Source organism: Poecile atricapillus, chromosome 1 (genome assembly GCF_030490865.1).
Source record: "Poecile atricapillus isolate bPoeAtr1 chromosome 1, bPoeAtr1.hap1, whole genome shotgun sequence".
Classification (NCBI taxonomy): Eukaryota; Metazoa; Chordata; class Aves; order Passeriformes; family Paridae; genus Poecile; species Poecile atricapillus.
Window position 1 is genome coordinate 93,454,846 of NC_081249.1, and position 19,777 is coordinate 93,474,622.

General features: G+C 37.8%; 1 protein-coding gene across 20 annotated transcripts in view; it reads left to right on the forward strand.

The window, feature by feature from the left end:
• ZBTB20 (zinc finger and BTB domain containing 20) overlaps window positions 1–19,777 on the forward strand; it is a 473,996-nt gene that overhangs the window by 58,774 nt on the left and 395,445 nt on the right. The window contains exon 1 of one of the 20 annotated variants that reach the window (XM_058829845.1): window positions 16,624–16,784. The exons of the other annotated variants lie outside the window; for them this stretch is intronic. The gene's annotated coding sequence lies outside the window, so the exon portion shown is untranslated. Of the gene's footprint in view, window positions 1–16,623; window positions 16,785–19,777 lie in introns of those variants that run through there. 20 annotated transcript variants of the gene reach the window in all.

Below are 19,777 nucleotides of genomic sequence, written 5' to 3' on the forward strand. Positions count from 1 at the left end.
TCTGATGACCTCCTAATCACACTCTCCATGACATGTCAATCTGCTGCAATGGAAAGTGGGTGATTTGGGCTGTCATGAAAGTGTTGATATGCTCATATATCCTGTGCACTTAGGACAGAGGAGTTCAAACAAATGCATTAACCAAAGGAATGAAATGTTATGAGAACCCATAATTCAAATATTGTGTGTCCCTTTCCCAGTTCATGAGTGGTTCTGTATCTGTGTTGTGACTTTAAATGTGAACACCAGGTGTGAAGATTCCTGTGTATTTTTACTTAAGCAAAACCAAACACAAAATATTTCAGAGCTGATGCAGATGATGAAATGTAAAGATGTGTGATGTGTTTAGTAAATAGTCAGGGTGCATATGTCTAAACAAGGAAGGAGTTTGTAGAATGTGGTTTTAGTTTACAATGCTCTCCTTTCATAACTATATAACCATCTGCCTCTGGCATGTTCCTGAAAATCTGGTGAGCCTACATTTCAGTCTGTAACCTTCACTGCTACACTGGTGTTTCCTTTGCTGAGCTAGTGGGATCATCGGTATCTCACAAGCTGTCAACATCTGCAGTATTATTCTTCATAAAAACTAAAAGGTAGGAGTGACCTTTGTTGTCAAATGGAAACTGGTCTGGTGTGCAATTCGAGAGGCACGATGTGAATGTGAGTCTGAGGGTGAGGGTCTACTACCTTGTGTGCTGACAGGACTTCCCCTGTGGTCTGAGGTGTATTACCCAACTGTTCTGCCTGGGATTTCCCATCTGTAGTATGTAATATGTAATATGTAATATGTAGTATGTAATGTAGTATGTATGTAGTATGTAATGACACTTGCCTTCCTGGTGGAGGTTGTGTGTCACCATTAAACTGAAGACTGCCTAAGGGATCACTTTCACCTTCATAATCCAGGACCTTTTATGCTATTGTTTAGTGAGTAAGGCATAGATTTATGACTCTGTGGTATTACTGTTGTTTGAGGAAGGCATGGTCCAACATCTGAAATACACGTTTCTGGTCTTCCCTGAGAAACAGCATCATCATTTAAAACATTACTGAATCTTTCCTCTGAAATGTTTTACTCAGGTTTGTAATCAGCTGTTCCATTTCAGCAAGAGATTAAGAAATGTAGATTTCTGGGTCTGCATCTCAATTCATCCCTGGCTTGCTAGAAATCCTGAGCGAGTTAATTTGGCTGCCATGAACTGAATCTTGACAGATCTCCTTAGATCTGTCTATTGAATACTGTGGTGAAGAAAGCGGAAAACTTGCCCATGGATACAAACTTGAGGCCTTAAAATTGCTGTTCCACTTTTCCTGTCCATAAATTGGTTACAAGGGCGAAAAGAGAATAATGGTCTATATAGTGTTCTAATCATTTGCACACCTCAGTGAATATATAATGTGGCTTTAAGAATTATGAATGTTTATTTTTAATGCATGGTCTTGGACAAGGGGTTAAAAGATCAGAAAGGCTGAACCCAGGTTAGTGGTTCTTGTGGTTTTGTGGGCTTTTTGTTGCTGAGACTTTTTTTATTTTGTTGTGGGTTTGGGGTTATTGTGTTTGGTTTTGGTGGTGGGTTTTGTGAGTTTTTCTTTTTTTTTTTTTTTTAATTTTTTATTTTAGATGCTTTTTGAAGAAAAGAAACTTGAAGCTCCTTGTCTAGGCTGTTCTTGAGTTGTGGTGTAGATGCTTTGAGGGTATAAACCACAGAGGAAGTTGGGATAAAATAGCTACTTAAAAACAGATTAAGGGATTTACTTCAGTGCCTCTATGGGTTGTGATTTAAAGGGAGAAGGACCTAATTTTTCATATTACAGCTGGTTTTATTAGCTACAGGTTTTAACTTTTTGGAAAGATTCTCACATCTTTTTATCAGCCAATTTTGGGAGTTAATCCAGACCAGTCAACAGAACTGTATGTTGCACTTGATTTCTTGGTGATTTTGAAAGCTTTTCAGTGTCTAATCTGTCCAGTAAAACTCCCTAGTCTTTTGCCACAGATGGTATTGATCAGCAAGAATAACAGATAACTATACTTAAACTCCATTTTCCAGAGTAAAAAAAAAACCAACTTTGAAATTGGGGTGTGTAGGGAAGAAGGCATTACATAAACCAGTAAAAAACACAGAATGATGACTACAGATCAAAAGACTTGAAACTTCTACTTGTGGTTAGTTAATATTTTCTTTTTCCTGCAGAGTTATATTTGGGACAGGAGCTGAACTTTGTCTTCCAACTTGCTTTGCCAGTGTTGATCACAGCTTTGTCAGTCTTTGAGTTTGCTGGCACCCTTAGAATTTTACGACCACAGTACTCAATGAAGTATTTTTGTAGAGGTTCTTTACTGGAAACTGGTTTCTATGTGAGAGATAAATTGAGGATGGCATGACATTGGTCAGTTGAGATGGAAAGCTCAGTACTATTATCACTTTAGTAAGTGGAGGATTTTTCAGTAGTCCCAAAAGAACAAAATTATATGCTAGGCAGTTGATGTTTGCATTTGAAAGAGTTTTCTCATTGGTTCCTGTTCACTTATATCTGCCTATCCTGTATGAAAACCACCTTGAACCTCCTTAAATTTTCTTTCACAAAAGCTTTACTCTAGGAATTGGTCTCCATTTGTACACATTTATTTTGTCTTTTTCAAATGTCAGCTCGGTATTTCAATAGTAGATTCAATCATGCCTGAAGTTCTTACAATCCATTTTCAGTGGTGGATCATCCATTAGAAAAAAAATCCCTCTACATTTTTTTTTTCAAGCTTGATTTGTCTTGGGATCCAAAATACCCAAAGTCTCTTTCAAAAATGAGTTGTAATTGAAGTGTGAGGTTTCTGTGCTGGCCCATATGCATCCCTCCTGTTCATCTGTGTTTGGGCTACTTGTGCCTGGGAAAGAGAAAAGATAATTTGATTGATCCTGTGAGCACAGTTACTTTCTTTCCTCTTTGACATACTGCTATTTCTTAGACTAGCTGGAATGTTCTTTAGTGGGTTCCTGTGGAAGTCATTCAGTGGTAAAAATGTTTTCTTTCTTGGGAAATGTTTAATAAACATGAACAGAAATCCAACACAATCCAACCCCCAGTGGTTTCTCTCATAAAAGTTTTCCTTATTTCTTACATTTCATTGTACTTGCTTTTAACCAAAACCAGCTAGTTTTAAGTCTAAATTAAGGCCACATTAAGGTCTAACTTCAAATTTTGGTCTAGATTTGGAAATAGGAATGTCTGATGTTTAGAGAAATATATAATTTTTTGTGTGTGTGTAAATTAAATCCCACTTGATGGATTAAGTGGGGTTTTTTTAAGGTAAATGGGATAGTAATGGTGCTGGAAAACAAGTGGAAAGGACAAAAGCTTTGAATTCAGGCTGTAGTTCAGAAGCCTTAAAGTTTCTTTCTCACTTTAAACTTCTGGAAAGTTTTGGTTGAATATGAGACCTCAAAGTGCAAATAAGAAAATAAATGAAGAAATTTTTCAGGTTAAATCTTTTCAATCTGTTTTTCTCCATACTGCCTTCCAGCATCCTGTGTTTTCTCTTTGCATTCCATTCCCTAAAAGCTTCTTCTAGTTTCAGAAACTGTTTAAAAGCCCATTTTATAACTAGCATAATATTCAAAGGTCTCACAACTTTTGTGGCACTGAAACTATAGTATTCCCTTCACTGCATTTCTCCAAAAGTGAGGGAAAGGCACAGATGAGAAAAGTAGCTTCTGTGCATGTATCCTGTAGCTTTTGTCCAATACACCATAAATTTAATCCTAACCCACCCTTGGCTTTCAGCATGGGAAGGCTAGGCTGAAAACAAATAATTTCAGTCTTCAGTAATAGGGAGTGATATCCCTCTTACCCTCATATTTACTAACACAACTTTAACATGGTCGGTTTTACAATGCTGATGGAGAGGCAGAGCTGTTATTTTCATTTCTTAGATGAAGAATTGATGCATGGTGAGGTTGCCACTCGCCACAGCATTTGTGCAGAGCCTCTGGGTGAACCTGATGCTCCACAGCCTATGGCTGGTGCTCTGGAACATTGATCATCCTTTTATGACAAACTATTAGTACATACAACGTGTGCCAAGCCATTGTGGAGAGATCTATCACAGCCACTTAGGAAATCTTTTATACAGTTCTCTCACTCCTAGGGAAGAAAAAAGCATCTTAAGTCTCGTCTGCTTTGAAGTGAGGTTTCTGTGTTTATATGTTAAAACACAACCTGTTTGTGTTGTGCAACTTCAGAAAAGTTCCAATCTCAAAAAAGATTTTAACTTCAGAGGTCTGTTTGGCATCTTTACAGAATCCCTTTCAAGCATACACCTTCTTGAGTGAAAATACACCATGAACTCACTGTAAAAGGGAACAGACTGAGATTGAGAACAGTAATTTCCTCCCCAGGTGACACCTAGAGGGCAAGTTTGGGATATGGACAGGCATTGTTATTGGAAGCGCCTTATGTCTATGAAAGAAGAGGGGAAACTGAAACTTATCCTCTTACTATCTTTTATGAAATAACAATACTGGAAATCAGAAAGATTTTGCCAGCTGTGAGTGCAAAAGTCACAGCAGGATGCGTTTTACTGGAGGTCCATGGTCCTTGCATTGTCATTATCCTTCAAGGTGTGAGACAAACCAGGAATGTAAAGTGTGCGTGCTTGATTTTCTCCACCTACCCTTTGCATCCCAAGGCTTTTATTTTCAAGAAGTCAAAAAGAAATTGAGATTTCAACTGTATTGTTTAAAGACTAAATCAGAAACCTTGATCTCTGATTTGTTCTGCTATATCCCTCCGAAATGAATGTATGGTGAAAAAATTAGATCTGGTGGAAGTCTACTTGTGCAGTCGTCGTAAATTGGTGAAGGGTTGGCACTGCAACTTTGGAGCTTGAAGCGGGGCCTCATTCCAGCTCTCACTGCAGAAGTGAAAACTTCTAAATTGGCTTTAGTAGCATAGTGCCCAGTATAAACCTTTATGGTACTTCTGAGATGCCTAAAAGTTCTGGTGATGATTTGTTATGGCAGCTGGACCCCAACTGCTCCTACCATGTTACCTCTGCTTCAATCTCCCTGTGTTTACAAGGGTGCTAAAGAAATCTGGGCCAAGCCTGAGGTCTTCTGGGCCACCTGAAGGTCTGTTTGGATCTCTGTCCTCCATTGAGGTACCTTTCTTGTTTTAAAGAAAAGTATACTTACTTCCCTTCAAGTTTCATTAATTTTCCAGAGAAGCTCGGTAGCCAGAAAAAGGACTTGCAAGCAACTGTGTGCAAATACACTTTGAAAAAGTGATCTCCTCAGACAAACTGATACTTAATGATAATATATGGTAGTATTGCTGTTAGTGGAGCTTGAATTTGGTTTCAGTGGGGTTTTTACTGCTTGGGGTTTTTTTCCCAGTGTTTTTCCAGATCTTATTAATGATTCCCTGGGACCTATAGTATTCATAAACATACAAACAAAAAACACAAAGCAAACAAGCAAAAAAGAACCAAAACAAGCCCAAGAATAGTCAGCTGCCTTATGATCAAGTCTCACGTTACATGAGATGGGGACCAACCATTGTACAAGTTCTCATTTTATATAAGACAGCAAAGTCTCTTGAAACAAGGGAAGATTTCTGCTCTGGTCTAGAAAATGCTGAAGCAATGCTTTCAGTATTAAAGGAAAGCCAAGTTTCATAAAATGACTGTATTTTAAAACAAGATAGAGAATCACAGCTTCTACTATGCTGTCCATGAGTAGCAGAGTCAACATTCTTTAAAAAGCAAGATTGTAGTGAATAAGGACTTTTGTTTCCTCCAACACTAAGTTAGAAAGGCCTACTAAAAGAGAGAGCAAATAACTAAGCCCTTGAGCTAACACACTCTCCTTGAAGGGAGTCTATAGAGAACTGCAGTGAATTCAGCAGAGTGCAAGGTGTGAGGAGACAGAGCTGCTCACAAGACTGGGACCTCCTGACTTCATGGACAAGCTGTGAATCTTCTTATTACACAAGCTCTGAAGTGCTCATGCACTCAAAATTGAATAATGATTTCTCCTACTAGCATCTTTCAATTCTGTAACTTTTAACCATACTAGGTATAAAAACTTGCAGAGACATTTTTATTTTCCCAAGTGAAAGACCTTCTTTTACAAAATGTTTTCAATTATTTTAATCATCTACTTCTTAAATACCATTCTGCTTGTTAACATTCCTTGGGCTGAGAAAGTGGCAGTGCTGTTCTCTGATAGGGAATTTTCCCCAGTTCAGTATCTGTAGTGTACATCCACTGTCCTTCTGTCCTACCTGAAGTACACAGTAAGATTGTACTTCTTGTTGGATTTTTTGGTTTTGTTTGTGGCGATGGTCTTAGAGAAAGGTCTGTCAAGTAAGGTCCTTGAATGAAGCTGAAAGGCTGAGAAGTATTAATGAGTAATGATGGACATTTTCATGCTTCTGAACAGATCTGACTCTTACTCAATTTTCTTTTCATAATGACTACAAGCAAAGGCACAGTTAGACTTCTTCAGTGACATTTATTTGATCCTGCTTAAGTAGGGATTTTAAGAATTGTTCTTGAAGTCACTGTCTGTGCCAGAAGGGCATGAATTTAGACAGAGCAGTGAAATAATACAAAAATGTCCCCTGATCTTCGCGAAGTAGAATATAACCTGTCTGGGCACTGTTTGCTGATAATTGTCTTTTTAAAGTGTGTTCATAATCCATTCAAAAATACAGTTGAAAAGTTACTAGAATTGCACAGAGAAGTATTTAGACTTCAGGCAGTGGTAAAGTCAAGACTGGACATTTCATTGACAAGGGGAGACTTGCAGCTTAAAATCATCACTTTTCCTCCTCGCTGTTGTTAATTATGTGTAGTGCTTTTAAAGCTGAGTGCTGAAGAAAAGAATGTGTTACGTATGTTTGGTAGACCTTCAGGAGAGGCAGTCTGCCTCCTTGTTTTATGTATTTTACATCGTACATTGATGTCTCACACAGCAGTAGAAGAAAGAAAAAGCAATAAGAAAAGTGGTAAAATATTGATTGTTGAAGGAAAAAGTAAAGACATGCTCATAAAACTCTGAACATTCATAGAGCATCTCAGGAGGAGCATTAAAACCAAACCTCTGTCTAGCTAATTTCATAAAAAAGGAATAGATTTCACATGGGTGGTACATCAAATGGCTTTATGCCATGACTTATGTTGATGCTGCAGTGGCATGCACAATATCTTGTAATAGTGGAGGAGCGTATATTAGACTTACTATTTTCTGCACCTGCTAGATTTTTTTTTCATAGGTATTTGGCTTACCTTGGCTGACCCACACTTTTAAAAAAAGTTAACACCTTTGCATTCTCTCTCTTGGAAACAAAGTGGCATTTTTAATGAAAATACATTTATCTGCAACTAGCATTTTTTAGATTCAGAAAAAGGAAACCTTGAATTAAATATAAAATGCAGTGTAAATGGTCTACTGGTAAACTTTCTGCATCATGATTCAAAGTCTTTTAGCAGCTTTTTGAGGATTTGTTCCTTAGTTGTACCTGGTTATTCACATAGTTTTTGGTTACACTTCAGTATTTCATCAGTCTACAAAGCATCCATAGCAAGGGCAGAATTGTAGAAAGCCCTACAACATCTACCTTTGTGGGCATGGAGCATCTTGTGAGAAAACCAGGATGTGGGTGAGAAAGAGAAAAAATGCTGCTGCATATTCACTTTTGTTTGGGATTGAGATGCTCTTCTGAGTGGTTTCTTAGGAACTGTAATGAAGTCCTGGGATCTGTGCCCCTCATTCTAGCTCATATCTCTGTGGCCTGGGAAAATCTGGCCTCCCCATTCTAACACTGGCCTTTGGGAGCAAGCCAGCAGGAAGAAGAGCATTCAGCAAAAAGCTGCTGATTCAGCCTCCGAGACTGAGGTACCCAGCCCTGTGTGTGATGCATCCTCTCGCACATCACCTAACCAAAGAAAGGCAGGTGTGGGTCCTGTTTTGTTGAATCCCACAACCTAAGAGTTGCTGTGGCCATCATGAGCCAGGGCCCAGCCCTGCCTGCAGTGTCAGAGGGTCCTCCCTGGTGCTCAGCTCCCTTTCTCTGAGTGCTGGTGGAGGCATATCTTGTGTGTGCTTTGCCTCTGCAGGGCAGTCCTTCAGACAGCTTTCCTTTCCTAGCTGCCACCTCTGCTCGTTTCACCACTACCCCAAAGGCAAAGCCTTAGTTTAGTTACTTTTACTGAGTGGGTAGTTTATTATTACCTAGATTTTCTTTGTCTGAAGGTCTGCTATTCATTCTGGGTGGAGGTGTTTGGCTCCAGTCACATTTATCTGTCTGTGTCCACATTTCAAGGATTTCCATGGTATTGACATTTCCATTACAGGAATTTGAAGAATGTTCAATTATATACAGGCCATGAAACATATTTACTTTTTTTTCACTTTTTTTTTTTTTTCTAATGTCTGCCAACTGTTCTCTGCCAAACTTTAAACTAGGCTGCCATGGCTCTCAAGATTTTTTTTTTTTCATTTTTTTTTTAACGTATTTGCTATATTGTTGTATACACGTAGCGCACGCACAAATAAAAGCTCATACCATAGTATTAGAAGACAGGACCAGATTTTATCTGGAGGATTATTGTAGGCCTGTTTCTAATTTATATAATGTTTTTGTTAATAGCAATACCTCTTTTAAATGCCCAATAAAATACTGTAGCATTAATTTAAATAGAAATTTCAGTAATTTTAGATATCCCCCCATTATAACAGGTCAGGCTTTTAACAGATGTCTCAATAACTTTGCTATTAGCAGGAATATTTCATGAATTAAAATCAGGCCTCTTTGTCTCTGTCACTCGTTGAAATGACCTACATATTTGGCAGATGGAGAGGACTTGCTTGTGCATTAGTACTGCTGGGGTAGGGTTTTTTCAGCTGTGTATTTTTGGAGAAGAGAGGAGGATTTAACATAAGTTAACATAGTTTATTTTTTATTAATACCATACTTCAGTTGCTCTTTACAGAAAAATCATGTTAGGCACATCTTGCCTTTTAAGCATAGAAAACATCTAGGATATTTCTCCTGGGCACCAGACTCCTGTCTTAATGTAAACCTTTCAGGGAAGCAGTGGACAACTTTTTGCAAGCGTGTGGACTAATGGGGCTGGAGCAGAAGATGCAATAACTCAGCTGCTGCAGAGGTCCTAGAAGAAATCTCCTCTGGAGACCTGGGCACTTTCCAAGCCTTTCTGGGGTGTTGATTTTTGTGATTAAGTATTTTCATTCTCCTTCCTGGCATAGAGTGAGTTTTTAAGCAGTATGTGGAGGGTTTTGCCTAAAATGGCTCTCTGACATGTTGTTGTGCTGGCACATGATGCTGTTTCCTTTGAAGAATCAAAAAGGACCTCTTGAGCTGAGTGATGGCAGGAGAGCCTGAGTCCTGCTGTGAAGAGGCAAACTCTAGAGAGAGATTTAGTTGTAGATGTGGCCTGTTTATCTCCTGCAAAATCACTCTCTGGCGTCCTGTGCATTAGTGCAGGTAGAAATGATTTCTTATTATTTTTGCTGCAAGTTTGATTGAAATGTTACTAATTACATGAGCAAGTAGAAGAGCTGCACACATGAATGTGCTGCCAGAGCAGGCAATATATCCCACGGTCATTAATCAAGAGCTAAAAAACACATGGGATCAAGTGAAGTTACTTAAGGGATACATTTGACCCCCAATTTAGTTTATTCTAAAGGCCCAAGTCAAGGAATAATCCTAAATTTCTACAATTTTCATTGACATCAGAGAGAGCTGCAAGCTTTTACTATTTTTCAAATTAGAATATTTGCTGTCAAGTATATCAGTACTGTCTGATCCAATTTAAGGGCATTTAGCCAGCAAGTTCAGAAAACAGCAAAATTAGTGTTTAGAGCCATTAAAATGGTATTCTATTGCCAAGGAATCTCCCTGTTTGCAAGGAAATTTAACTTTTCCTGCCCAGTGAGAACAGCCTACAGGCCAGTTGGCAACCAGAAGTGCTTTACCAGTCATCTCTCAAACCTTAGGAATATTCCAGGAACTGAAGAGGCAAATCAGGAAAGGTGTTATGTTATCATAAACCTGTCATAACACAGTACCATTCCCCTGGCCTGGACTCCCTAGGACTCCAAGCTGGAATATCAGTGGAATTGGTTATCTGCTTACCATGGTGGTGATGATGATAGCAATGAACACCACCACAGTTTTTAGCTCTTAACTCAACTAGTTGCTTAGGAGAATATGAATAAATTCATACAAGGGACCTGGTTCCCCTTCTTGGAATTTTAGGTCTTTTTCTTACTTATTTGAGTAGAATCTTAGGTATTATCTGGAGTGAGATGGCCTCATACATTTAAACTCAAGTTGTACTGCTTTAAGGGGTTTCCAGGGCTATAGGAGCTGCCTTAATTCCACCTGGGCTGCTCTGTTACATGGTTTGCACCTGGGTGCTATCAGAAGAAAGTGGCTGAAAAGAAAGCATGCAGCTTTTCAAAGGTAACATCAATTCTTGAGGTGAAAACGGTAAATCACTGGGTTAATAATTATCTAGCTGGCTATTGTGCTGTCTCTGAAATGGGAAAGGAGGTTTCTGATTTATTAGAGGTTTTCCTGTAACAGAGTTGGAAACACAGCCCCACAGAATATCACTAGATGTTTATTATTTGTGTGTCTAAGCGTTGTCTTTTAACTCTTTTCCCATCTTGTATAAAGAATGGCTGTAAGGAGTGTGAAAAATACTTAGAGAGACAACAGGGGAAAGGATGTGGTACATCCTGCGCCCGTTAAAACTGTCAATTAGCACCATTTATCTTGAAATTTATCCAGCTTGGAACACAAAGAATGTACATCAGGGTTTGGGCCAGAGAGAAACATAGAAAATGATGGTATTTGTGGAGACACCAGCCAATGTGGGGGAAAGAGCAAAGGCACACAGGAATTCTAGGAAGAGCTGCATTTTGTGTGTGTGTGTGAAAATTTGATTATAAGATTATTCTTTCAACATAAACACAATTCTCTAAAGACTTATTAATGCTTCTGTAGCATAATGGAAAGACTCTAGTGCAGTCCTCTTTAATAGCTTTCTGGCTTGAACCCCAATACATAATGTTCTAGTAATAGTTTATGGGTGACTGCAATAAATTGGTAGCAAGTGTTTTCCATTTTTTGGCTCTTCTTATCTGTTCTGCTGGTGGAACATTTTGTTTTGAGATTATCGCAAAGGCAATTGATCTGCTTTGGATACGCGCTCTAGAATTTCGCGTCTTTTAAAATGTATGTATATATGAGCTTTTTCTCCCTGTCCTGAGATGTACTGTGTAAAGCTGGGGGCCACTTAAATGTTACAGGGGATCTGAGCTGTTGGTTAGACCCAGCAGGACTCCACCTACCCTAACTAATGTGCTGCAAGTACTGCCAAAAAGGCAGAGCTTTGCTCCCCCCTCCCGCTTCCCTTCCCGATACTTTCATTGTTCTAGTCTTTTCACGCAGCAGTGGAAAATTTGTTCCTGTCCATACAGGAATAAAGATCTTTCACACAGGTTCACTTTAGACCCAGGTGGCTTTTTGAAATAGAAAGAAACATGGAATATTTTACACTTAGTGGTTAGGGAAAAGAGCCACTTTTGATTAGAGATGGGCCTTATATGGTCACCTTTGATTTCTATTGGATTGGAGCTGAACTTAACTGTAATTACAGAGTGAAATTCCATGGCCTCTATTATGTAGGAGCTGTCCCTCTTGGTCTTCAAATCAATTAATTCGCAGCTCCAGATCATCTCTATAGCCAGGCTAATTGAAACAGCCTGCTTTCATCTCCATTCCCAAGACTAGAAGAAGAGTTGGGTAGCTGAACCCGGATTGGAAATGTCTAGCTGCTTTCTGTGTGTAAGAGGCCAGACAAAACCCACCAGCCTGATTGCCTCTGGATTCCAGTCCTCTGGATATAGTAAATAAAGTCAGAAGTACCAAGAGAGTAAACAAACATTATCCAGTGGATTTTGCCACTGAACATCCTGTGCTTGTTCCTGGCTCCATTTTATTTCTTTAAGCCTCTCTCATGCTGACTCTTTGTACAATCATCCAACATAGTTTGCAGATCAGGTTCAAAATGAAAATAGATACATTTCTCCAAGATAACATTAAACACATGTAAAATTAAAGGACAGCTGAGTGCTTCCTTCATTCCTTTAATCTTCTGCATGTACTGGAACATTTGTTTTATATAAAGGTTATATTGTAAAAATACTGGACTTGGGGCAAAAATCAGATCTTAAAGAATGTAAACTAAAGTCTGGAGATCACTAAGGCTTGGAGTGAATAGATACTCAAGAAATATTTAAAGTAACTGAATGTGGACTTTGCCCAGTTAAAGTATCCCAAATGACAGCAGGGGAGTCAGTTTGTCATGCAAAGCTGCAGACAGAGAGCTGGAGATGAACAGAAAGTACTGAAAATCTGGCCTTGAGACAATAAATGAAAGTGTTAAGTGGATGAGAGAGAGCATTGACAAAGGAAGTTAGAAATGGAGAAGTGCAAAATGAGGGTTGTCATACCAGAACCACTTCTAATGGTGTTTACATTGTCATAAGCCTAATAAATGTGGATATTTCTTCTCTGATGCATACTAGCAATATTATAAAAGCGTGTTATGGACTCACAGGAAGAGAAGAGCATCTGAATAAAAGGGTATGCAAGTTGGACTCTGACCACAGAGCCTTAGTGCTACTTCTGAGCAGTTCCCATCCTGCAGCTCTGCGCTGCTTTCACTGCCTGTTGTGAACATGGATCTCTTTTTCTTGTTGCTTACTTATTTAACCAAGTTATTAAGATAATGCTATCAATTACTTGGGAATGCTGCCTTAAATAATCTGATTTTCTCATTTTCCCAGGGAAAAAAACCCAGAGCCGTGTTCAGATACAACTCTGGGAATCTGTTGCATATTTCATTCATGTAGGATCTACAGTTTTCCATCTTTCATCTTTTGTAACAGAGGACAGCTTACAAGCACTGCTGCTAATGATGCCTAGGCTGGATCTTTATCTCCACAAACTGAAATCTGTCCCATTTCAACCTAAGAATTCTGGGCAGGGTTGTCCAGTAGGTAATTTCCCATTGTAAACATGGGAAACATGGTAACTGCAGTTACCATTTCAGAGCACTGAACTTCCTTTTCTTTTCTTAAACTTTTCTTAAAGTGTCTTTTATTAGTGCATCACAGAAATCATGCAAGAAGCAGTCAGATGTGTTATTAATTGTTATTGTTATTAATTTCCAGTTAATTTCCAATATTATTAATATGTGCAAAAGCAAATATACTACATGAAAAATTCAGAAACTAGATTTCTTGTATTTTCAATCATTTATATTATTAATACACCCTTAAAACAGATATGCAAGAACAGTCATGCAACTTGAAGACCTTGGATTACCCTCTTTTCTTGAAGAAAAGAAAGGTAATCCAAGAATAGTTAAACCCCATTTCCACAAAAAATCCTGGTTTTTTGTGCTTCTTTTTTTAATTAAGCAGATTGTTTATTTTTATTGAGGATCAGGTTTGCAAGTATATATTTAAAAAGCTACTCACATTACAGACAATCAGTAAGGTCTAGTCTAATAGATATTTAAATTAGCATAATATTTAAATTAGCAAAATTCAGAAATGTGATGATGTCGAGAATGAGCAATAACTAGCCCTGCAAGAAGACTCAGTGAGGTTTGGTTCAAATTATCTGCTCTGGCTTATAGAGAGCAACAATTTTCTTGATTTTGGGGTTTTTTTTTGTGATAGGTCAGAAACAGAGAACTTGGAGGAGAATGTTCTTTTCTTGATGTGTGTTCCTTTTACATTTAACTGTATTTCTCCACTGCATAAAGTGGACTACTTACAATGCCATGATGTGTTTGGAATAAACAGTAGAGTGCTATATTTCACTGTAAGTTCTGTCTATAGAAAGTGCAGGCTCTCAGATCAGCTGTTTACATTTTTCTGAAAAAGCTTCCATCTGTTACGTCAAACTTGTTAATATAGGTCCTCAGGATACAATAACATTAATGCTTTAAGTATCCAAATGAAATGTCAGGGTCCAGTTGCAGATACCAATTTCAAATGTGTCAGTGTCCTGAATCCACCTCTCTTTACTAACAGGCCATTTAATAATCCGTGTAAGTATCTATGGATGTCTAAGTATTCTGAGGTCTGTGGGGGTCCAGATGTACAAATGCAGTAACAGCAGCAAATCCTCACGAAAGCTTTTCCACCACGCTAGCATGACCACATAAAATTTGGCCTAATTTTATTTTTTTTTTTTTTTTTGGCTTTGCAGCTACAACCGTCAAGACCTATTTAGAGTAAAAATAGGCTTGGTAAGGGAAGTCTCCGAGCTTCATGTTGTTCCCAGTGAAGTCAACAGCAAAGTGATTGCATAAATATGGATATACCTTACTTGAATGTATATTTTGCCCCTTATTTTAAAAAAAAATGAAACCCCATAGACTTTACAATTTGTTTTGTTTCTTTCTTTTTGTTGTGGTTTGCATTCCTTCAATTTAAAACATAACCGAGTCCTTCATATTTTATTTCTTGTATGAGCTACTGTAATTTATTATTATAGTGGCCATTTGACTAGAATGAAGATGTGTGCCCTTCTTTTGATCCTTGTAAAGATGAAGGGTGAAATTTAAGTTTGTTATATTACCTTTCTTGTTTCTACTCTTTTGTATCCATGGTTTTTTAATTTACATTGCATTGTGAATGAAAACCCTTATCTTCTGTAATGTTTTTTTCCTGCCACTCAAATTTTGCATCAACACAAAGGGTTTGTTCTTCAGTTTGTGTTCAGTATTTGGTCACATTCATTATGAGGTGTATCTAGAATACACTGATCACATTCAGAAAATAACATTTCACACTGTGTTTTCCTTGATATCTTATTATTAAGGGCTGTTTTTTAGTGGATAGAAATCCATTCTATGCATAAAACTGCATTCAAATGAGGTTTACACATCTAATCATACCTGTTTTTATTCTGAAATGCTCAGTGATCAACAGTAATTTCAAGTACAATGGTTATAGATCATTAGAGTCATAAACACAACGGCATTGGTAAAACAGGACCATGCAGAGGGTTAATAGTACAATAATAATTAAAATAATCCTCTTCAGTTCTGTAATAACTTTGGCCATGTGCCTTCATCCAACCCCCAACACCACCCTCATGTACTCTTTAAAAAAATATTCACATTACAGCAATCTTGTGTAACAGATTAACATAACATATCTGGAACATTACTCAGATTTTTGGGCAATGGCAATCTGAACATGTTCATAAGTTTAGCTTTTTCTCTATAGCATCCTGCTGTTAACTCTTGACTTTTTCTAATTGAGCATGACTCTACGTAACTGGGAAGCACTGCCTGTGGTGTCACAGGGAGGGTTGTTGAAGTCTGAGCATTGGAGGGACTCTGCTGAACAGAAATGCTCCATGTTTTAAGGGGCTCATACAGGTAAACAATATTGTAAGGACTGAAATTTTACACTCATGTAGATTTGAATGGCCATGATACCTACCTGATGGATTATTTTAGTTGTGATACTGGATTACGCAGGTATGGATGCAAAGGTGGATATACAAGAGAGATGTTAAAAGGCAGGATTTTTTTTTTTTCTTTAAAACATAAGATGATGTAATGTCTCTGGGTTAGAAATAGAAATTTAATAATTTCTCACAAAAGACTGGAAGTTAGGAAACCTTTTATTTTCTTCTGTTCTTTATCTCACCCTGACTTGTTTTTCTGATAGCTTTTGCTCTCTTGTAAAGTAGGAATCCTGCCAGCGAGATTTGTGGTGGAAAGTGTTTGGGGCACCAGTTATTATTGTTGAAGTATGATACAGCCTTCAATTTAATGTCTCAATTTTTTTTTCTGTGACCAGACCTAAAAACAAAATAACTCTCTGCTATGAATGGGATTTAAAGTACAAGTCCCATTTATTCTTTGTAACAGATTTCATCTTGCCCATTGGCAAAATAATTGGCCTCTGTAAAGAATCAGTAAGTAAACAGCCAAGCAATTTTTGCTGGTACATATTGTAATTCCCATTTTAAAAATTACTTAATAAAGATTGTCTTTTAAATAAAAGCTATTTTGGTATATCAGAGGCATGTTGTACTAAACGAAAGGAGGAAAAAAAATACCTCTGTCATTTGAAAGAGACCATTTAGCCTCTGAACATATTTGCTCCATGCTAAATAATAGATGTTATTCTCAGAGAAATAGAAGATGTTCTATATAGTTCTATGGAAACTGTTTTGTTTTTTCTGGATCCTTCACCCACTCCATCCGCCTGCCCCCAAAACAACAAACAGATTTGGCTAGTATGTGTTGTAGGTAAATTTTAGGTGTGTCATATAAATTACTAATTTAATAAAGTTAATATTTAATTAAATTTTTAATCATTAACAAAAGGGGAAAGTTCAGAGTTGAGATATTCTTCTTCCTCCCCATAAAAATAAACATTAACAGTCAGTCTAATTCCTATGCATAATGGTGATTTGGAAAGTTAACTGTAGTAGATAGATGTGAAGATAATACTCTGAAAAGTCTTAAAATTACTTTCATACCCTTAAAAAAATTGTCCAAAAGTGTTATTGATAGGGTAGTACCTTCAGGAAGAATTATTAGTGTTAGCATTATCAGTATATGGATATAGGCATCATATCATCACTGAGAGCTCTTCCATTTGTTTTTTCGTCCTGTTACCTGGAGAAAGACTCACTGCTGATTCTCGGTAGGTATTTTTTGTTTAGCACAGCTCTGTTTGTAATGGGCAGGTCTAATGAATGCATTTTGCATGTATGGAAGAGGGTGGTAAGCTCTGCCATATAAGTTTATTCCTAGGAAAGGGCATTCCACTACTCTTGCTCTGGAAGATCCTTCTGCTCTGACAAATGAGCTAATCAAGTGCTGCTGTGCTTCCCAGTGGCAGGATCTGCAGCTCCTTCGCATCCCTCTGCCTCCTCTCCCCTAAGCTGGAAACACTGGGAGTTGATCTTTAGCTGCTGCTTTAAATGCTGATTATGCTCTGCTGATAAGAGATAACCATGGCTGTTAGCACCTTGCTTTCATTTTGAGCAGAGGAACCTGCTGAGGCTGGGAGGCAGGAGCATGGCACTGGTGTTCCCAGCACTGACTCCCTGGGAACTGCTCTGCTTGGGATGAGCCTGTAGGATTCAGGTCCATTCACCACACAGCACTACTTGTTTAAAAGCAAGACTTTAGTGCTTTTCCATGTACCTGACTCGGTGCTTTTTGCCAGGAACTGAAGAAAGAGAAGCTTGAATTTGCAAAGTCTGATTCTCATTCCCTTTAGAACTTTGAAAGTGACTGAGTGAAAGTGCTGGTATTTTTTCATGCGACTCCATTGGTACCCTGTGATTTCTTTAGAGAACTTCTTCCCAGGCTTTACTTGGCAAAAACACAGAAATACATTACTTAGCTTTCTATGCATAGAATGGAAGCTGTTAGTCAAAGTCATTCTTTTGTGGGAGAGGCAAGACAACGAATTTTTCGTTCCCAGTGTCTGTTTTAATGTTGGAGGAGGTATCACTCTAATTTTGTGTTAACCAGTTTTCATTTTGAGAGCTATTTGAAATGCTACTTCACAGTTACTTCAGAGCTTTAAGGTCCTATCATGCAGTGTAGTGCCAGATTTTTCTGATGTGTGCAGATCTGCAATAGAAAAGTCAAACGTTTTTGGATGCCTAAATCTGATCTTTCAGTTGACAGAGAAATCTATGCAGTTATTCCTAGTTTTTAAAAGTAGTTTCAGCCACATACAGATTAATTTTCACTGAGATTCAGAGGTATTTCCTTTTCTGAATAATAGGACTTGTGATCAAAGTTTGATAGCAGACTTTTATCACCTTTCTTATTAAAAAAAAAAAAATTAATTTTGACTCTCATGAGTTTCATTTGTTAGCATTATTTATAATGTGACAGCATCATGGATATTCCTTCTGGGCTTGCACTCTGGGCTTAGAGCAGCACAAATCTGAGCTAGATCTAGAGACTTCCAGCCATTTGTTTGGTTGCCAGTACCTCTGGAAATGTCTGAATCCCTGGCCACTAAGAAGCAGTGAGTTCTGTTTGTGTAATTTGTCAATACCCTCACAGGTCTGGCAGTGTGCACCTAGTGTTCCCCATGGGTGTGCTCACTAGTCAGCACATACAGACCTTGGCCCCTCACTGGCTTTTTGTTTCACAGGAAAAAGGGAAGAGAATAGGGAAGAGTAGTTTGTGATGGAATAGAGATCTGTAGCTCACTCAGCTAAATATGAGGCATTTAGTCTCTTTAGGCTAGGTGGAAGGAATAGGCAGAAGAGAGGGTGGCATTTCATTGGTGATTGACTTAGCTGGGTATCTGAGAAGAGAAGGAATTGCACTCTCAAGTTGCTCACCTTGTTCCAGTGGTGAAGGGAGCAGCCTAGGTCACAGTGTCTTTTAGATGGCCAAAGTTAGATGAGATGACTTTGCCCTAATGCCTTTATGTTTTTGTTTCACTACTTGCACAGCGAGGATAACCTAGTTCTATTTGGTTTTGCTTTAAAGTGCTTTGAGATGGTTGATGCTGGAGTTCTTCAAATCTGAACTAGCATGATGTTTGGAATTGCTCAGTTAATGGGGTAGATGTAATTCTGGGATTTTTTTGCTTTATATAAGTAATAGAGAGGAAGGAAGGCTTTGTTGTTAAAGCAGTGGAGTGTAACCTGAGATAAAAGTTCAACACTGTATTTTGTCACAGATTTCCTAAACAGCTCCAAACTGTGTGTCTCAACTCATCTGAAAAAGTTGTTCCTGCTCTTTCACCCTTTGGCTGGCTTGTCTGAAAAATTTTTTTCTAGTGACAACTGTGTTCCAGTCTGTGTCACTGGAGTGCCTAATACATCAATCTTGCTGTAATGTCCAAACTCTACTGCAATATAAAGTGTTTATTATCAGAAAGCATACTTTTGTATTATATGACCTGTTTCAGAATCTTTGTTTACTCTCCTTTAACGTAACAGCACAAAACCTTGAATAATCCATTGACCAGTATTAAATGAAAGAATGGTGCAAGTTTGAGAAAAATACAGATAGAAGTCATATATGTAGGTCCTATTTAAAAAATATCAAGTGGATTTCATGTTTTGAGGGGTATCACTTCAAGAAACAGATTTTACTATGGAAAATATTTGTACTAAAGCTTTCTTGATTTAAAAGCTCTGCTGTGTAATAAGCAGTGAGTTAAATGAATCTTAATGATTTTGGTAAGTTTGATCCACAACTATCCCTTCAGTTTTGCTGGTGAATTTTCAGCTAAAAGAGGAGATCCTTTTGGGCTGTTTTTTCAAATCCTAATCTGTACAAACTCTGTATTTGTCCTATAAGATATGATGCATTCTTGTAATGGAGATATCTGCTAGCTTACAATATAGCTCCCAACACAGTTTTAATTCAAATACTATATATTGACATTATCTCAGCTAAGGCTTTTACTAAATCAACTGTCCTCATGTCCTTAAAGCAGAATGAATGTTAGAACTAAAAATGTGCCACTGATCTGAACATCTCAGTCTTCATATTGATTAATATAATAGTTATTTTTGTAATATTATTAATTTTTAATTAGGCCCATTCTTGTTACTTGATTTCTATATACTGATTTTTATACATTAATCTTTATAAAAAATAAATATCTGTAATGAATGGTAGGAATGACTTGGAAAAAATAAGGGGAAGAAT